At 40.3% G+C, this 16826-nt stretch overlaps 1 protein-coding gene across 6 annotated transcripts in view; it reads right to left on the reverse strand.

Annotated features, from left to right (window-relative positions):
• The window catches only part of EZH2 (enhancer of zeste 2 polycomb repressive complex 2 subunit), a 68712-nt gene extending 59258 nt beyond the window's left edge, over positions 1-9454 (reverse strand). For all 6 annotated transcript variants that reach the window (XM_036429172.2, XM_036429167.2, XM_036429164.2 and 3 more), the window contains exon 1: positions 9321-9454. The gene's annotated coding sequence lies outside the window, so the exon portion shown is untranslated. The remainder of the gene's footprint in view (positions 1-9320) is intronic.
• Between the last annotated feature and the right edge of the window lie 7372 nt (positions 9455-16826).

The raw sequence follows: 16826 nt of genomic DNA on the forward strand, positions 1-16826 counted from the left end.
TTAAAGGGTCATGGCATTAGAAAGGTTGAGAACCACTGTTCTAGAGGATAAAGAAGAGAGTATCTCACCCTTTTTTTAAATAGCCCTAACAAGTGAAGACTGAAGTACCCAATAAATAGTTTGAAGAAATTTTCTTTTCTAGAAAATAGTATGGAATTTAGTTACATGCTGTTGTTAGTGGACAAGTGACACCGACCTTTTTATTATTTTTTTAAAATAGATTTTATTGATTTTACACAGAGAGGAACTGAGAGGGATAGAGAGCTAGAAACATCGATGAGAGAGAAACATCCACCAGCTGCCTCTTGCACACCCCCCACTGGAGATGTGCCCGCAACCAAGGTACATGCCCTTGACGGGAATCAAACCCGGGACCTTTCAGTCCGCAGGCCGACGCTCTATCCACTGAGCCAAACTGGTCTCGGCCAGACCTTTTTTTTTAAATGGTTTCAAAAGAAAACAAAAACTATTTTAGTTCTTTATCTACAATAATAAATTCTATAGGAAGAAAGTATGTACTTGTCAATCTGGGTTTATGTTAAGACAAAGAAAACTATACTGTTTTCATTTATATTACATACAATACTGTCTGAAAATATTTCATTTCTGATACTTCTGGTAATCAAATGTATGGTAGTTTTTCCCACCCCCAACAATTCTGGGACACCAGATGAGTGTCCTACATTTCTACCTGAAGAGTGTGGGACCCCACAAGTTACAGGATTAGTCCCACAATTGGTACACCAAGCTACACAATTTTATCATCATTCTATAATCAAGTTACCTTCATTTTACTTTAAATATTTTCATTTATCCTATGAAAACAAAACTAAAACTTCAACTCACTAATAAAAGGTCTGAGTTACCTAAAATTGAAAATGTAAAAAAATTAGCAAATATTATCACTTTCAAAACACCTTATGTTTATTATACTAAGAACTAAATCACTTGTGGCCCTAGCCAGTGTGGCTAAGGCAGAGCCAAAAGGTCCCAGGCTCAACTCCAGTCAAGGACAAGTACTACTGTTGAAGTCTCCCCCGGGGCCCTGGTCAGAGAGTGTGCAGGAGGCAACCAATCAATGTGTTTCTCTCACATGGATTTTCTGTCTTTCCCTCTCTCTTCCACTCTCTGAAAAATCAATGGAAAAATATCCTCAGGCGAGGATTAAAAAAAAAAAAGAAAGAAAAGAAAAGAATAAATTTGTGCTCTGATCAGATGGCTCAGTTGGTTGGAATATCATCCCAAACACTGGAAGGTTTCATGTTCAATTCCCTGTCAGGGCACACACCTGAATTGTGGGTTCAATCCTCGGTCAGGGTAAGTCTAAGTATGAGTACCAGTAAGAGAGGCAACCAACTGATGTTTCTCCTCTCCCCTTTCCTCCCTTCCTCTATCTCTAAATTATCTATATCCATAGTGAGGGGTTTTTTAAAAAAAGAATAAATTTGCTTTCAATTTAACTGAATTTAAACAATTATGCCTCCAGTATTAACATTACTTAACTCGTGTATTTTGACAATGTACAGATCAATACCAATGTAGAAAATTAAAGAGAACACATGTGCAATAAATCTGACAGAATGTATATTCAGTACACAGACCTTTTACAACTCAACAAGATAAACCCATTTTTTAAATTGATTTTTAGAAAGAGAGGAAGGGAGAGAGACAGAAACATCAATTTTTAAAATGTTTGACAAAAAAAAAGTGTATGCAAATAGTCAATAAGCACCTTCAAAGATGTTCAACATTCCCTGGTGAGAAGCTCAATGGTTAGAGCATAATACAGCTACACCTAGGTTGCCGGTTCCATCTCCAATCAGGGCACATACAAGAGCAATCAATGAATGCATAAATAACTGGAATAACAAATCAATGTTTCTCTTTCTCTCTCTCTCCTCACACCTCTCCATTCCTCTTTCTAAAATTAATAAATAAAAATTTAAAAAGAAAAGATACTCAACATCACTGATTACAAATTAAAACCACCATGAGATACTTAACACTCATTAAATGGCCAAATTTTAAAAGACTGGCATAGAGACACTAATTCCTTGTCTGTTACACCTACAACTGAAATTATAATTCATGAAAAAATGGCACAACCACTTAGGAAAAGTTTGGGAGTTTCTTATAAAGTTAAATCAGTATCTACCACATGACCCAGCAGTCCAACTGCAAGGTGTTTACCCAAGAGAAATTAAAGGATGATCCACAAAAGACACACAAATGATCATAGCAGCTTTAGTAATAATAGCCCCAAACTGAAAACAGCCCAGGTGTCCATCAACAGGTAAACAAAAAACAGTATAGTGATACAATGCAAGATTACTAAGAAATAAAGTACTAACACAAGCACATAAATCTCAAAAATATGCCTGATGAAAGAAACCAATCTCAAATGAGAATATACTGTATAATTCTGTTTATGAAATTCCTGAACAGAAAAACTCTGATGGATATTTGAGAATGAATGATTGGGAAAAAGCTATAAGAACTTTTGAGATGATGACATTCTTTTATTTTTTTTTTTAAGATCTTTTGATTTTTAGAGAGAATGGGAGATAGAAACATCAACTGCCTGCCTCCTGCATCTCCCCTACCATGGATCAAACCTGCATCTGGGCATGTGCTCTGACCAGGAATCAAACTGGCAATCTTTCCATGTATCAGTCAATGCCCAACAAACATCCACACTGGCCAGGGTCTATCTTGATCGAGGAGATGGTTACACAGGTGTATATATCTTCAAATTGCACCATTCAAATGTATATATTTTATTGTATGTAATTACATTTCTATAAAGCTTATTTAACTAAAAAATGGATACCTTTTTAGAAAGCAATCTGACATCTAGTAAAGCTTGAAATGTGCATACAAGCAATTCTTCAAATAGAAAGTTGTCACACAAATATTCAAATATATAAGCATGTTCACTTCTTTTTAAAAAAATATATTTTACTGATTTTCTACAGAGAGAAAGGGAGAGATAGTGAGTTAGAAACATCAATGAGAGAGAAACACCGATCAGCTGCCTCCTGCACACTGCAATCAATGAATGATTGGGGATGTGCCCGCAACCAAGGTACATGCCCTTGACTGGAATCAAATCTGGGACCCGTCAGTCCCCAGGCCAACGCTCTATCCACTGAGCCAAACCAGTTAAGGCAGTGTTCACTTCTTTTAAGGAGAAAACGCAATGTCCATCACAGAAGTTTGCTTCGTGTGACATATTCATAAAAACTGAAATACTATGTATTCTGCTTACAAAACAACTGGATAGCTTAGAGCAGGAAGCAGCAAGCATTTTCTGTAAAGGGCCACAGGACTAGTTAGTTTAGGCCTGGCAGGCCACATCCAGTCTCCTTCCATGTTTTTTGCGAAGTTTTGTTATTCTTTTATAATTTTTTAAAAAATGCTAAAATCACTGGCAGTTCAAGGGGGACACACAAGCACACACATACAAGCACACACATACAAGCACACACACACAAAGACGGCCTGAGAGATCAGGATTTTGAAACCAAAGTGCCCAAATTCAAATCCTTATTGTACCACTAACCAGTTTTAATCAAGCTCTCTCTTATTACAGTATCTATATAAAATAAACGAAAGCATTTAGAACAATGCCAAGCATATAGCAAGCCCTAACGAAATATCAGCTATGTTCTAATGAAATAGATCTCTCTGTAATGTCCTAAGAACGTTGTTTTAGAACTAAATAACTTGATCCCATTTCCATAAAATATATGTATAAATACATTTTCATATGAATACATTGGAAAGTTTAGGAAAAATATACACCAAATTGTTAAGGGTAGGGAATAGGATTATGTTCAGGATCAAGAAAGCTTTCACTTTATAAATGCCTAAATTGTTAGTATTTTAAAATGAACACATAATACTTATATTTAACCAAGAGATGTTTCTAAATACACAAACAGATAAAGCACATGTAACACCTTTTTCTTTACTTACAGGCCCTAAGCACATATTTAAAAACTTGAGAAGTGTTCAGTTCCATTAATGAAAAAGCACATCAACTCTCAAAAAACAATACGGGTGCAATACCAGTATCTAAGAATCATTTATCACACACTTTGTCCCATGTGTAGTGCTAAAAGATTTTACATGTAATAGTTCATTTAATCCCCCCAACAACCTTATGGCATAAATACTGTGATTATGATTAAATTAAGACAGGAAAACAGACATCAAGGACAACCTGCCAGCTCAGGAACTGGAACCAATGAAAAACAACTCCAAAAACCACACTCTTGAAATACTGTTCTCCCTACCCTCCCAGAGTGAACACCACTACAACTCTGGCTAAGAAGGATATCTACCAACACCTTCTAGTCTGGGTACAGCGCATCAGATTCACCCCCTATAAAACTACAGTTATGTATTTTTATATTCAACTGATTGGTTCAAATAATCTCCTTAGAACCCATAACTTGAATCATGCAGACCAGTAGATAATTTAGAGCAGATAATATGGAATCAAACAATTTAAATTTAAATTCCTAAATAAATTTAGGAATTCAGCAATTTCTAGCATGGATAATCCTGGGCAAATTCTTAACTCCTCTAGATAGCAATTTCCTTACCTGTAAAAGTTCCCAGTGTCTTGATGTTAAAGAGCTTTTATTGTAAAATGTACATAGCATTTACCACATTAATCATTTTTAAGTCTACAATTCAGAAAACTTAAGCACATTCAAAATGTCATGCAACCATTGCCATCCTTGTCCATAACTTCATCATCCAAACAGAAACTATGTACCCTGACTGTACACTAACTTCCCATTCCTCCACCCTTCCCTCAGTCCCTGATAACCTCTATTCCACATTGCCTATATGAATTTAGTACTTATTCCAAGATTTTCTCCTTTTGTATCAGGCTTATTTTACTTGCAATATTTTCAAGGTTCATCTACGTTTTAGAATGTATCAGAATTTCATTCTTTAATGTCTAAATTATATTCCATTGTATGTGTATATCATGTTTTATTTATCCATTCAACCACTGATGAATGCAGGGTGATTTTTGCAAGAATTAAAAATAAAGTATCTCATGTGAGTGTTACCACAAAAAAATAAATAGCCTAACCAGTTTTGCTCAGTGGATAGAGCATCAGCCTGCGGACTGAAAGATCCCCAATTCTGATCAAGGGTATGTATGTACCTTGGTTGCAAGAGGCAGCTGCTGGATGTTTCTCTCTCATCGATGTCTCTAACTCTACCCCTCTCCCTTCCTCTCTGTAAAAAATTAATAAAATATTTAAAAAATAAAATATCCCTAGCCAGTGAGGCTCGGTGATTAAACATCTACCTATGAAGGTTGTTTGGACCCTCATACGGGCATGTAAGACGCTAATTAATGGTTCTGTCTCATCATTGATGTTTCTCTCTCCCTCTCCCTTCCCCTCTAAAAATCAATTAAAAAATATATTTAAAAAATAAGTAAAAACAAATGAATACAGCATCTGGGAAATAATAGGCATTTTAGTTTCTTTTTTTGTCATATTTTTGCACCAAATAGTAGAGTAGTGGCAAAATATGGAATGGTGTAACCATCTCAAAAATGTATAAACTATGCCTTTTGAGAGATTATTGGATTTGCTAAATCTACCTTTATATCACTAGAGGCCTAGTGCATGAAATTCTTGCTCGGGGCCTTCTTCTCAAACCCCCCCCCCCCCCCCATGGAGGCCAGCCAAGGCCTTCTTTCATTCCATGCTGCCCCTTGGTGGTCAGCACACATGATAGCAAGGAGTCAAACGCCAGAGGAGACAATTTGTATAATACATTAGCCTTTTATTATATAGGACTTTCAAAGAATGATAATGAGCATCGAAATAAGTGGTCCATATTTACACTGGCTAGCCCCATTTCCTTCAGCTTTAACTTCAAAATCTACCTCCAATTCTCCAATAAAGAACTCATCCATTGTAACTAAACACCTTGCAATTAAAAGATTTACTATTCTCAATCGCTTTCCCCTCCTCATATTTTTGCACAAGGATCATCAGTATCAACATTAAATTAAGCAGAAACTATACTCAAGGTATCCAGATGACACAAGCTTTTTTCTAATTGCTTGAAATACCAAACATGAATACCAATTGTTGTACCTAAAAGATATCCAACTTTCAATCACAAATCATTAGAACTATGAGAAACCTTGAAATTTGTTTACTGTAATGCTTATTTATCTTTGTAATCACTGCCTCTCCAAGGAGAAAACATATCTTCCAAAGTTCCTCATGACGTAAATATTAATATAGCCTGTTTGCTTTGCCAGTTCATTTGTCAAATTATTTCCGTTTCATATTTTCTTCATTCAATCAACTATTAAACCCCTATTCTCTACCAACTACCAGGTATACAGAAAAAAAATAGGACAGAGCCTCTGCCTCAAGGCACTTAATAGTAAAGAAGGCTGCTGCATAAACAAGTGGTTACAATCCAATTTGATACATGCTAAAATAAAAGTATGAACAAAGCCCTGTGGAATACAAAAGTGCCTGAGAATTCAGGGTGGCCTCTAGAAGATAATGGTTATCATCTGACCCTGAACCTTTCTCTGAATGTAATGAGCTTTTGCTCTCCACTCATGCTCTCACCCAAACTGAAGAATTCACCTGTCCATACAGTTCTTCATAATTCTTCATAATTTGTACTGACAGACTTAAAAAACAAACCCATAAATCATTTCTACTTGACCCCAGATTGCATTAGTTCCTTAGAGGATTTTTCCTTGTTGGTTTTTAAGAAGCAGATCAACTTTCTTAAGCACTGTTTATTTAGGCCAATACAGAAATCAATGCACATTCCTGGGGAAATTTTCCTAAAATTTTTAAATGGACCACACAAAGATAATCATTATGTATGCATGCAAGGCAAAGCTGATATAATAGCATTAAAACTATTTTTTTTTGTCTAACTACATTAAATCAACAAGTTGGTGTGTTTTCTAATCACTGCTAGTTAAACTGACTAAATGCATTCTCAATTCAGTCAGAAAAGTAAAACTTTAACAAATTTTTAAATGAATTCCCCAAAGTGACTTTAAAATATATCTAGTGGCAAGTGCAAAGATAGTAATTACCAAATACAAAATACTCAGAAAAATTAAAATTTCTTAGCCTAAAATATACAAATTTCTGTCAAATCTACATAACTAGCTCATCTCATAACAATGGGCAAGATTAATAGCAGGACTTTTAAATATATTATGATTATTGGCAAGTAATCTAAATGGAAACATTTGACAATCTCAATACTGAGTGCAGCACCAGAAATATCTGTTCAATTTTGTCCAACTCTGTAAAATATATGTAATATATATGTAATAAAGACTTTCACACTGCATTTCTTTGTCTCCATTTTTATAAAACTATAATACAGTGGGTATATTAAATCTTCATCAGTTAGAACAATGCAAATCAGGAGAGAGCCTATGTGGTTCCAAATTCCTTTTCTCTGAATATATTAATTTTGAACAAAAATTAGAATTTAAGTTGCAATTTTCATAAGTGTTTCGAGGACTTTAAACATTACGTTCCATAACACATCTCCAAAAAGAGAGAACATGGTTCCTTAGAATCCTATCTATTCCTAATTTGAGAGACTATGAAAAGTAAAGAAAATATATCTTAAATACTTTTCATTTTCTTCCAAATAAAGTGATCAATAAATTAGCCAGGATTACATATCCCACTTTTTATTCCTACACATGAAGTAATTGCTAATGCTCATGAATGAAGAGTAATAGGAAAATAAACTCCAAAGCCCTTAGATATATAGGTTACATTAAACTGTATCAGCATTAGTGTTTAAAATTCTGTTTTATGTAACATTAAAACGCTATGAAATTAAACTCGACCTTTGAAACCTAGAAAAGTTACCTCGGGGTAAAATCTTTTGAAATACCAAAGACACATTTTTATGTCCAAACGAATTTAAATTTTACAGAGTCTGTGTGACAAAGGAAGTTTAGCTTAACAGTGGACAGAACACATTCAATTTACTAAGCAACAAACATTTCTGGAGCCAGTATTTTGACTCGCCAGCGCTATTGTTCGCGGAAAACAAAATCAATCCATTAAAAACTGTTCACCATACCACCTAAACACACACTTGTCGTAAGCATTTTATTTTTATCAACGATTTCTAACATCTCACCCTTATCCAACCTCTAAGGATTTGGGAAATACTCATTGACCAAACGATAGTTGATTTCGATAGTTGATTTCGTTAGCACCTGTCGCCATTCTCAGATGGATCGAGTCGGCCAAAACAGCTTGCAATTTTTTTAAGATAATGATTCTTTAGAAAGTGGAAACTCACTAGGCACGAGTTCGCCAAGTTTTCCAACAAAATATCGTGCTCCTCGATTCCTCCCGTTTTCAAAAAGTGACCCCGTGGCACGGACTTGGTAGGTGGTTGGAGGGGGTATACACAATAACGGCGGGAACTCGACGGAAAAGCCTTCCCAACAAACAAAACCAAAGGGGAGAACAAGCTCGACCCTCCCCGTCCCCTTAAATTGAACATAAAAGCCAGACGGGAGGAAGGCAGCCCGGCACGGCCACGATGTCTTCAGGCTGCTCTGGGGGAAATGGCACAGGTGCGGCCACCCCGAGCCCGGTCCCCACGAGCCGTCCCGGGTCGCCTGGGTCCCCTCGACCCGCGAGCCCGAGGGGGGGTGGGGGGGGCGTGGGGTCGAGCCCGCCCACCCGCGCCCGCACGCCCCTCTCCCGCCCGCCGTCAGGCTCCAGTGTCACTGCCCCATCCTCGCGCCGAGCTCCCCCGAGACACAGTCAGTCCTTTGTCTGAGTGGCTCACTCGGCGGCGAGGTCCCACCAACTTGTGTTTGTCCCGTCCCACCCAGCGCTCCGCACACAAAGGAGACTTGGGATCGGGCGCCAGCCCGCCCCGGACACCCGAGCGCCCCCGGCCGGGGCCGGCTCCCCCGAGAGGGGGACCGGAGGGTGGGGGGGCGGGCACGCGAGAGGACCCCTCCGCGCGGCGCACGTCCCTGCCTCTGCCTCGGGTCTCCGGGGTCCGGGACTGCCCGCCCGCGGGGTGGCGCGGACCAGCCCGGACTCACGGCCCCCCTTTCTGAGGGGTGTCCCCTCACCCCTCCTGCAAAAGCGGCGACCCGGCAGAACCCGCTGAAGGAGGTACCCGGGCAGGCAAAGCGGAGACAAGAGGGTCCCGGCGCCGCCGCCGCCGCCGCCGCCGCCGCCGCCGCCCTGCGCCCGGCTCCAGAGCCCCGCCGGCCGGCTGGCCGCCCGACTGCGGCGCGTTACCTGCGCCCCAGCCCGCGCCGCTCCCGCGCGCCGCTGCTCCCGCGCGCTGCCACTGCCGCCGGGGCTTCGTCTTCGGCGTCCCGGTGGGTGTCGGACGCTCCCGGACCGAGCGCCAAACCCGGCAGGCCAATCGCCGTCGCTTTTATTTGGCCCCCCCCGTCCAACCAAGCACCGCCCCGATTGGCGGGACGCGAGCGGGCTCCCACCCAATCACAGGGCCCGCCGGGCGCGGAGGCGCGGAGCCAGCCCCTCACAGAGGCGCCCGCGGGACTCTGCGGGGCCGGGCCAGTCGTGCGCGCGCGCGCGCGTGTGGAAGCCGGGGGGACGTGGCCCGCCGTGGAAGCGCCGTTCTGCTCTTTGTTCTTTGGCTGGAGGTTCGATACCTCTCGGGAAGGGAACTAGAAGCTGCGGAGCCCGAAGAGCGGGCCGCGGGCCGGAGGGCAGACAGGATGTGGCGGCGGGAACCGGCCGGAGGGCGGGACGGCGCGCTGGCCGCGTTTGGCGGGAACCGCCGCGTCGGAGTTCCCGGGCCCTCAGGGGCGGGGCGGGGCCGGACGCCAAGTTTGAATCAGTTCAAAACTCGGGGCAGTAACGGTTTCAACCGCCGCGCTCTTTGCCCCGCGCGCGGAGGGAGCCGGAGCCGGGCCGGCTGGCGGACGCACCGGAGCCTCTCAGGGACACGAGGGCCGGCGGGACGCTCTCCGGGAGGGACTCCCGCTCGTCTGGGTCGAGAAGCTGCGACCCTCCCGCGCTCCGGCGGAGCCGCGCGCCTGGGCGCCCACCCGGTCCTTTTGCAGCGGAGCCTGGACCCTCTCCCTTCCCCCGCCGTGCCTATCGACTTAGAAACCTAGGCGAGGGCGACATTAGTTATTTCAAATTCCTCTCTCAGAACGCCTTGTTCACGTCCTTCCAGGGTTTGTAGACACAAGCACGTGTCCACGTTGGGAATCAATCGTATATGCAGGATGAGTGTGGTTCACTGGCCTCCTGCTTATGCCCCTGGAAAGTTGTTAAGATGATTGCAACAGTTTTCAATTATTTAGAAGTAATATTGGGGTAATCACCTGGCTCAACCCAGAAGGATTAATATTCTGCTTAGGCTACAACCTCCCCTTTTGCTTATTCTGGCAATGAGGTTAAAGTTATTCCGAATTTATTTTTAATAGATTGCAGCTACAGGGCAAAATAATCACCCATATAAACTGGGATCCCATATTGAGAGTTAAGACTGGGGAGGTGGGGGATGATCAACGATGAACTGTTACATTAAAAGCCCCCCCAAAAATAGGGATTTTAAAAAATATTTTACATTTGCAAATGACTTTTTAATAAACTATAATCCATTCGAGTTAGCCCATAATTTTCCCACCTTTCCTAAATCACCATTCCATTTTACACATACTCCAAATAAATTCAATGTTGGAAGTATATGTGGAGGGAAGTCAAAGACAAAACAATCCTGCACAATTATGAGTGAATGATAAGAATGCAAAAGTGGGTTATGCATCTGAGATTTTGGCAATAAAATAATGAAACAATTCTATCTGCCATGCAACTAACAGTCACTAATCCATTCATATTACATAGTAAAAGTTTTCCACCTACACCAGGGTGAAGGAAAAGAACCACATGCTAACCTGACAAGCTCAGGGGAGGCTTGTGTGGCACTCTTGCAAACTCAAGAGCCCAAAAATAACCACAAAAGATGGTTTGAAAATTAAATATCGAACTACTAACAGGTTAGAGTGGGTAGTCACGTCCTAGACCGATATTTCACCTGACAAAGATCAATTTAGAAAGTCTTTACTGAGCCCATTTGCCTTCCAGCCTCTAAGATAGCACATCTAAGAGATGTCTGGGTAACTTCCCTTTTTCTGCAACCCTTAGGGCACAACCATATGTGGGCACCAGGACAGATGCCTCAAATTCCTTCATTATCATGTTAATTGTTCCTGCACTTTTTATCTATCCCAGGGATTTCCCACCTCTTTGCTGCTTTGCTTTCTTCCGCCTCCTTAATCCATCACCAATAAATTTCTCGTAACCCACCTGCGTCCCTCCTTTGATTGCAATGTATAAATAGAAATGTAAGCCACCATTCTTCGCAGCATTATCTCAATCCATTGAGGTTCTGCTTCCCGGCATATGTCGACAGTTTGGCTCAAACTCACAAAAATTCTTTACAGGTTTCAATGTGTGGGGTTTTTTTCGTTATCACCAGTAATTGACACTTGATTTTTTAACCAGCAATTTAAACCTCAAAAGTTAACTGCTTATCCCTAAGTTGCTTCTCATATTGTAAATTTTATCTGTTCCTTATATTAAATAGTAAAATAGTGTGGGCATCTTTTAAAAGAAAAATCAAGGAAATTAGAAATTAATCAGAATACAATTCAAAGCAATATATAAAATCCAGCATAGGGTAAAATATCATGAACTGCTAAAAGCATTTAGAATCAAGGAATAATGTGGATCGAGATGTTCCCAAAAAGAATTCTCAGAAAAGGAAATTTAGCTAGACCCAGAAGAAAGCATAAGATCAACATTAAGGGAGCAGGGAGGACACTTGAGATGGGAATGAACATCTATGCAGAGGAATTGTACAAAACATCACTGAAGCTAAAAGTTTCAACTGGGAAAGGATGAAAGAGTAGATTAGAGAACTAAGTAGGGCTATATTAAATATTCATAACATACAAATTTAAGTTAATATAATATGAGGGCTGAGCTGCAGCAGGAAGTAGGAATACCACTTGATCACAGAATTGTCTTAAATTTGGTAGTAACGTTTAAGCGATCTGGACATTTATCCAGTTATAAAAGGACTTCATTATACATGGAAGTCATATATCTTGTAGCTCTGTTTTGTACATTGACAAAGGAGAGGGGAGGGAGGAGTACAGTTGACCCTTAAACAATGTGCCCTTACCCCACCCACCCCATCCCCCCCACCCCTACACACATACACACACACACACACACACACACACACTCACATATACCCCACAGTTAAAATCCACATTGTAGATTTTAAAAAAGGGGGCCACATACTAAACCTAACAAACTGATGCAGGCCTTACAAACTCAAGAGACCTAAAATTACCATGTAGGATGATCTGAAAGTAAAACTTCCTAACGAAAAGTGAGTCATGATGGGTACTCATGTCCTAGGCAGTATCTTCTTTGACCCAGGTCAATCTTTACCTTAACTGAGCTTGTCATTTTTACATCCATGATAATGTAACGCTGGAATGTCAGAGAAATCCTCTTTTTCTAGACCCCTAGGGGGATAACCTCCCACCAGAACAAAAGACCACAGAAACCCTCATTATTATCTTATTCTCCTACATATCATCTCTATGTGCTGTAAATATTAATTGGTAACTATCTTATACCTGCCTATGTTAAAGAAGTATATATTCGTTTTACTTTTTATCCAGTCTCAAAGATTTCCCCACTTTGCTTTCTCCCACCTCCCTAATCATGAAATCCCTATGTCTTCCTCTTTGATTTTCATACATAAAATAAGTGGTAAAACAGCCATTTTCTGGAGCATTTTGTCAGTCTGTTAAGATTTTGCTTCCCAGCAATTGACATCAGTTAGGTTCAATAAACTCAAAATTCTTATAGGTTTAGCCCTGGCTGGATGGCTCAGTTGATTGGAGTTTTGTCCCAAACAATCCAAGATTTCAGGTTTGATTCCCAGTCAGGGCACATACCTAATTGTTCCCCAGTGGGGGTATTAAGGTACATAGGGAGACAATCTATCAATGTTTTTCTCTAAAAATTAAAAATATATCCTCAGGTGAAGATTTTAAAAAAACCTCTACAGATTTGGACATTTCTTACATTAACAACATATACTAGTAACTTTGACTCTCCCAAAACTTAACCACTAATAGCCTACTGTTGACTAGAAGCCTTACTGATAACCTAAATAGTTGACTAAGCTATTTTGTATGTTATATGTATTATATGCTGTGTTCCTACAATAAAATAGTCTAGAGAAAATAAAATGTTATTAAGGGAATTTGTAAGGTTCACCTGTGAGTTTTTTTCTAATTGTTGCATGTCTTCAAAATAATTTTCACTATATTCATAAAAAAAAGTAAGTGTATCCACACAATTCAAACCCTTGTTCAAGAGTCAAATGTATTTCGTTTTCCATACTAAGAGAATTCATTTGAAGATTTCCATGCAGGGATGGCAAGGTAAAATGTATGTGCATGTGTCCATGTGTGCACATACATATGTGCTCAGATGCTTCTTATTAAGGGGCCTAGATGAAGCAGAAAGCCAGGCTGAACACAAAGGTGGATGTGAACTGTGAGAGTCATTTCTGTGTAAAGATGCTCAAATTACAGTTATGACCATACTGGTAGGTCATTCTGTCTTCTGTTATAGACAGATTCTCTATTACAGTTCTGTGACAAAACCAAAAATGATAAGTGATTGTAGCTCACCTTTTCACTGTCCTAGCCCCAGGGTCTGGCACTGTTCTCACACACACACACACACACACACACACACACACACACACACACCATATGTTCTCAGGGTTTTCCTAGGGGAACAAGAGAAAGTCATGTGCAAAGTTCAGGCTGTCTGCATCACAGATCTCTCTGAACCCAATGAAAGGAACTTAAATATTCATTTATTCTCACATTCAACAGTTACAAAGTGGAAAACTGTTCTCAGAGCTAGGAATACAATGTGAGCAAAACAAAAATCTCTACCTTGGTGGAGCTGACTTTTAGCAAAGAGAAAGAGTATGAGATAGTGATAGAATAGTGGGGCAGGGTGGGGTGGAGGGTGGGGACATTAGCATGGAAGGAGAATTGCTGAGTGCAAATGCTATAATCAGGGAGGGCCTCCCTAAGATAGTGACATTTGAGGAAAACTTGTAGAGGTTTTGTAAGAGGTGACAAAATTATTCTAGGCACAAAGAATGGCAAGTGCCTGGGGCCCAACCTGGGAGGCTGCCCGGTGTGTTCTAGAAACTGGCAGGAGATGAGGCCAAAGAGATGAGGGGGCCTGGTGGGCCACTGTTAGGACTTTTCCTAAGTGAGAGGATTTCATGATGAAAGATGATCTGATCATTTACTGGTAAACAAGAACATTTTAGCTGCTGTGCTGAGAGGAGCCTGAAGTAGAGCAAGGGCCAAATCAGATGACAGTCACAGGTCAACTGTCATCATCCAGGAAAGAAATCACTGTGGTGGGAACCAAACTGTAACAGTAGAGAGAAACTGGAAGCCAAGGAAAACACGTGCTTCAAAGAGGAAAGATTAATCGTTGCATGACGTGTGAACAGTCCAGCAAGATGTCTGAGACCTGACCCTTGGGTTTACCGATACGAAGGTCGCTGGTGACTTTATTAAGACAGTTTCAGTGGGCTGGTTAGAGTGGATTTCATAGTTAATCAGAAGATTGGAGATAGCAATTTTGGAAGTGCTGCTCAGAAAGTGTGTGTGCCATCGATCCGAACAAGTGGAAATCTGAAGGAGCAAGTTCTAGTGAATACAGTGGGTGAGTTAATACTTCACAATTCCATGCAAAAAATACTTTCGTGCCCTTTAAGGAACATTTTACTGATGACTTTGGTTTTCCATTTGTCTTTCAGTTGATGTGGCACCCATTTTTCTTCCTTTAAAATCTTTCCCAGTGCTTGTAACAGTCAGAAATTGTTTGCTTAGCAACTTTTAATCTTTCTGCAAGTTGTTTTTTAATTTGACACACATCTTCATCCAATAATGCTTGTAATTGTTGGTCTTCAAACTTTTTTGGTTGACCTGGACGTTCTTTGTCTTCCACATCGAAATCATCACTTTTAAAGCTGGCGTTCACAAGTATCTTGAGATGGAGCATGTTCACCATAAGCTTCCCAAAGTATGCAATAACTTTCAGCAGCACTTTTCTTCAAAATAAAGTAATGAATTAAAACTTCCCACAAATGCTCTTTTTTTTGGCACGAAATTCCACATTTTTAAAGTGTAAAAATATCTATGATGTTAACACCTTCAGAAAATTTGACAAGTTTTGAAGCTTATTGTCAATACAACATATCAAATTGCATATATATCAACATATGTGTAACTCCATCTATTGAAAAAAAAACTTGCATTATTAACCAGTACACATAGTATTTTGAGCTAAATGCTCACGGAAAAACTTCTGCCCTTTGATTACCTAGAAGAATTTGAATTGAGGGCCTTGCCCATAATAAGAGATTATCAGAGATAACCTCTTTTGACCTACCTACAGGGCAGAGCAGACACCTAATTACTCCCTAGGGACCTTACCCCAGCCCATGCTGAGAAAGTCATAAATACCTATTTTCCCCTTCAGTCTTTGGATTTGTCATGAATATGGAGGAGTCTCTGATATATGTGGGATTAATTAAATGTAATTAAATTTGGTTATTTTGTTAATCTTTCCCTTGTCTATTTGATTATTAGACCAGCTAAAAGAACCTTGAGGGTGGAAGAAAGTATCTTCCCCTAGCAAAGAAGGAATATTCACAATAGCCAAAAAGTTAAAACAACCCAAATGTCCATCACCTGGTGAATGGGTAAACAAAATCTGACACACCCATACAATAGAATTATTCAACAATGAGTATGAATGAAGTAATGATAAATGCTACAACATGATGAGCCTCTAAAACATATTTAAGAAGCTAGACACAAAAGGCCACCTATTGTATGGTGCCAATTATAAGAAATGTCTAGAATGTGAAAATCTATAGAGATTAAGTAGATTAGCGATTGCCTGAGGCTGAAAGAGGAGGGGAGAGTGGGAGGAAGGAGGAATGACAGTAAATTTTCAAAGTCCTTTTGGGGATAATGAAAATGTTCTAAAATTAGATTGTGGTGATGATTGTACAACTCTGTAAATATATTTAAAAAAAAACAACACTGAATTGCACAGTTTAAAAGGGTAAACTTTATGTTATATAAATTATATCTCAAAGTTAATTTAAAAATGAAGGGGCGACCGCTCGGGAACAAAGATAAGAAAACTGGTTTAGGCATTCCTCCCACCAAAAGATCCTATTTCCAGCCTGGCCAGTGTGGCTCACTGATTCAGCATCCACCTATGCACGAGGAAGTCAGGCTTTGATTCTGGTTCAGGCCATATTCCCAGGTTGCAGGCTTGATCCCCCCTGTGGAGCATGTAAGAGGCAGCCAGATCAATTTCCAGCCCTAGCCGGAAATGTCACAGAGTGAATGGTCTTGGGTTCGGTGATTCAGGTCAAGGGCACATACCTCTCTGTCCCTCCCTTCCACTCTCTCTGAAAAATCAATGGAAAAATATCCTCAGGTAAGAAATATATATCCAGGAAAGGAGATTAACTTATTTAGGGATAAAGTAAATCCTCTATACATGAAAAAAGACCCTGAACCATCAGTCAAAGCCTAAGGAAAGGCACCCAGGAAGTTAGTTGCTTGAAAGCAAAATCTTCAGGCACAAAACAGCAACAAAGCATGTCCTAGTATCAAACAA

The sequence above is a fragment of the Pipistrellus kuhlii genome, unplaced genomic scaffold (genome assembly GCF_014108245.1).
Source record: "Pipistrellus kuhlii isolate mPipKuh1 unplaced genomic scaffold, mPipKuh1.p scaffold_m20_p_10, whole genome shotgun sequence".
Taxonomy (NCBI): domain Eukaryota; kingdom Metazoa; phylum Chordata; class Mammalia; order Chiroptera; family Vespertilionidae; genus Pipistrellus; species Pipistrellus kuhlii.